The following is a 4,630-nucleotide window of genomic DNA, read 5'->3' on the forward strand; positions in this document are numbered from 1 at the left end:
ATATCTATTATTATAAATAATATTAAAATATGTATTACTATAATTGTCGAAAAACGGCTGAAAAACTAAACAAGGAAACAAGTAAAATGGGAAATGGATAAAAATGAATGTTGAAAGATAGGTCCTGATTTGGAAAGTGGCTGTTATTAACAAATGGTACGAACCTCAATTAACTTAGTTTCTGAGACCTTTTAATTATATATGTCATTTTTTTACATAATGTTTAAAATTACTTATAATAATACACTCGAACTCACGTCCTTTTACATTAATAATATTTTTATACCAATTAAACTAAGACTCAAATAATAAATACTTTAAATACTTAAATCTTGGATTGTTCTAGAATAAGGTTTCAAAAAAGTAATGTTAGAAAACTAGAAACCAATATTATAAAGGATAGTAATATTGGCATAGCAATTATAAAAGAGCTAAAAATCAATATTTCAAAAGATTATAAACACTTGATCATTAGTTAGGTCGAGTTTGGACCGAGCATATACAAAATTTTAGATTTATTTTTTAGGTTCACATCTTGTTTGGCTCGAAAAATAAGTTTAAAATTTTGCTCAAGTTTGATCCATATTAAAAATGCAAAATTTGGGCCCGACCGGATTGGATTGTCATAAATTTTTAGATTATTTTTATATAAAAATAAATTTAAAAAATATAACACATCAAATACACTAAAATATTAAAATAAACATTTCTCAATAAATAGAAAATACAAAAAAAAAGGTATAAGTATGTGATTCGGATTGGGTGGTGTAAAAAATTGTGCCCAAGACTTGACTCATTTAAAAAATAGGTTTATTTTTTTTGTCCAAGTTTATTTTTCGAGACTATATTTTTATTTAAACTCCTTACTTTTTAGATGGATATTCAAGCCTGAGCAGGTGGCTCGACCCATGATTAAGTCTAGTGACCACAAAATAAACATTTGGAATCATTGAAAAATTATCGTACAACAATGAAAGAGAAATAAATATTTCTCAAAATTCAAGATATACATGGTGAGTTTTACCAATTACAAGAGTAAAAATAGTGTGACTGAAGGCTAATTCCAACACTAAAATTTTAAAAATTCTACAATAAAAACTAAGGAATACTCAGATTTGTAATGGGTAGCATACTAATCATATGCCTTTACTAAATAAATAAAAAATCTAAAGGCTTAACCCATTAAAATTGGGCTTAGAATGTTGATAATTTTGCCTTCAAATAAGCCTTTAAATAACAATTCACATTTTTGGACTAGCATGAGTTTTCTTGCCCCACACGCATCAATAAATTTATCATTACTTGGGCTATAAAGATCCAAATGGTGTGATTCTTGATGTATTCAAAAGAAAACATCTAGCTCTACAAACCAGATGAAGGTGGGCTTGAATCCATTGGGATCAAAGACCAAAATTGGATCCAAATCAACTGATATTGAACTACATTTTTTTTTGTCTCTCAACTTAGATTTGAATTCATTCATTGATGTATGTTTCACAAGGTGGTCCACAGTGGGGTCATATTAGCATTTTATTATATATTGTGGGAGATCTATCCAATTAATTGCAAACAAAATGTTGTTTATGTTTAGTTTGTAACTTTGTATGGGAAAATTTTTAGTGGAGAGAAATTTAGGTTGTGTTTGATAAATTGAAAAATTAAATGTTAAAAAAATAAGTATAAAAAAATTTAAGTTATAAAGTATGTTTGGTGTATTATTTAAATTTAAATATTGAATATAATTAAATTTGTTTGATAAGTGATAATATAATCTTAAATGAAATAAAATAAAATAAAAAATAATTAAATTTATTCTCTATTAAGTAATAAGTAGGTTCCTATCTACTTATCATTTTCTACATTTTTTTATGAAAAAAATGTATTTAGTAATTTTTATTGTAGGTTATCAAAAGTGTTTAAAAATTAAATTAATGAAAATATTAATTTTCAATTGATTGAACTTTGTCAACACTTTATCAAACAATGCCGTAATTGATGTATAGGCGTGAGGTGGTTGTCTCATTGATAAATGAGTTGAACTTAAATTATTTCTTGTATTGCAAATTGATAATGAATTACTTTCTTGACAAAACCCTTGAGATATAATAACTTTCTTTTTAAATTGCATAACGAACTTCCATGTAAATCTTTAATTCTCTAATTGCAATTGAATGTGAAATTGACAGGTAAATTAAACCAACTTTCTATATATATTTCTTATTAACTTGTGTTGCTATTTTTCCAAATCTTTGATAGGAGTTACAATTAGAAATCATTATTTTTTATAATAGCTTATATAAGTTACCACCATTAATAGTGGATTTGACAAGAGGGAAACACAAACTCCAAACGAATGTGGATGGTGCTCGCGTATTGGGGGAGTTCAAAATACCAGCTGGTGGTATCTTAAGGGATGAAAAAGGTAGTTGGTGGATGGGTTATTACAGGAATATTGGTGCTGGCTCAGCTATACAGGTTGAGATATGGGCTATTATTGACGACCTTTTGCTATCATGCAGTGTCGAAGATTGATATTAGAAAGTGACTGCAAAGAGATAATTAGCTTGTTACAAGAAGAGTATGCAAGGGAAAGTACCTCTGCTATGATTCGGTGTATGAAAATGGAGCATCCATTTTTGACATGTTTACATATAAGCAAATATGACACAAATTAGCTGGAAGCATTGGGTTTTCATGATTCCCTAGGATTATCTTAACTACAAAGACCGCCAGAAAGAGTCCAAAGCATCCTTGTTAGTGGCATAGAAATGTTGAATATAGGTTGAGTTTAGTTACTTATTGAATAATTAATATACATTTAAGTTTGAAATTAAAAAAATAGTAAAATTCTAGTAAAAATAGGTAAAATTATTTTTTTTCCTTTCGCTTAAATCAAATCATGTAAATGGCTAAAATCACCAAATGAACTTAATTTATTAGTCATTGTGTTGTTTTGGCAGAGAGCTAATAGAAACACAGGAAGTAAAAATGGGGAAGGATCAAAATTCATTAACCAACTGCAATGATTATATACATGAGTCTAAAACAAACTAACAAGCTCAGCTTCCTACTCCCATTAACACATCTCACTAACACAGAAAAATAACAGCTCGTTTTACTGCAACTGAACCTAAAAATATAAAAAACAAACTCCCTACAAACTAGAACTTCAATTAAGACTAACTTAATGATAGAAAAATACTTTGCAGCCCTTAAGACACTAACATTCTCCTTCTAACTCAACTGTTGTAGACACTAAGTTTGTTTCTAAGAAACTCAAATCGACTAACATGAAAATACTTGGTAAAAATATCTTCCATTTGGTCCTCTGATCTCCAATAAACCAGCTTCACTTCACCTGTCTTTTGCACTTTCCTCGACACAAAATACTTGACTTTAAAATGCTTTGTTCTTTCATAAAATGCAAGATTAAGTAAAATAGCTAGAATAGTTTGATTATCCACAAACACCTCTATACTTCCCTCTTGTTTCAAATACAAATCATCCTTTAGCTTCTTCAACCATAAGGTTTGATTCACAGTAGTTGTAGCTACAATGAATTCAACTTTTGCAGTTGATTGAGCCGCTATCTCTTGCTTTTTTGAACACTAAGAGAAGCAACCTGACCCAGATGTGAAACAATAGCCTAAAGTGCTTCTCAAATCATCTAGTGATCCAACCCAAACACTATCAGAATAGCCCTGCAACTTGAACTTCTCAACTTTGCTAAAATTGATTCCATATGCAAGTGCCCCCTTTAAGTATCTTAATACCTTTTTTGCAGCAATCATATAAATTTCACTTGCATAATAGAGAAATCTGGACAAAACACTTACAGTGTATATTATGTCTGGCCTAATGGATGTGAGGTACATGAGACATCCAATAAGACTCTTGTACACCTTCTCATTTGCAGAATCTACCTCATCCGTCTTTTGAAGTTTTTTTTTGATTCATTAGGGTGCTCACACTCTTGCACTCTTCCATATTGAACCTTTTCATAATCTCCTTCACATACTTTTTATGGCAGAGAAACACTTTATTCTGACCCTGCTTTATCTCCATTATCAGAAAGTAATACATCTCACCAATATCAGCTATCTCAAACACCTCCATCATATCTTTCTTGAATGTTTCAATTTGAGTTGCATCACTTTTTGTCATCAACATGTCATCTACATAAAGAGAAATAATGACTAGATCTACTCTTGGCTTCTTCACATAGAAAGTGGATTCGCTCAGGCTCTTCATAAAGCCTAATTTCAGAAAATGCTCATCCATCTTATTGTACCATGTTCTTGAGCTTGTGTCAACTCGTAGAGAGCCTTATTTAACAAATAAATCTTGAGCTTGTTTCAACTCGTAGAGAGCCTTATTTAACAAATAAACTTTTTCCTTTTGACCTAGTGTGATGAAGCCTTCTAGTTGCTCAACATAGATTTCTTCCTCTAATACTCCATTCAAGAATGCTTACTTCACAACCAACTATACACCTTCCAACTTTGTTAAGCTAACGTAGTTAGAAGCATTCTGATTGTGTCCATCCTTGCTATAGAAGCAAAAGTTTAAGAAAAATCGACTCCCAAATATGTGCATCTCCATTCACTACTAACCTAGCCTTGTACTTGTT

This window comes from Gossypium hirsutum, chromosome A07 (genome assembly GCF_007990345.1).
Source record: "Gossypium hirsutum isolate 1008001.06 chromosome A07, Gossypium_hirsutum_v2.1, whole genome shotgun sequence".
NCBI lineage: Eukaryota > Viridiplantae > Streptophyta > Magnoliopsida > Malvales > Malvaceae > Gossypium > Gossypium hirsutum.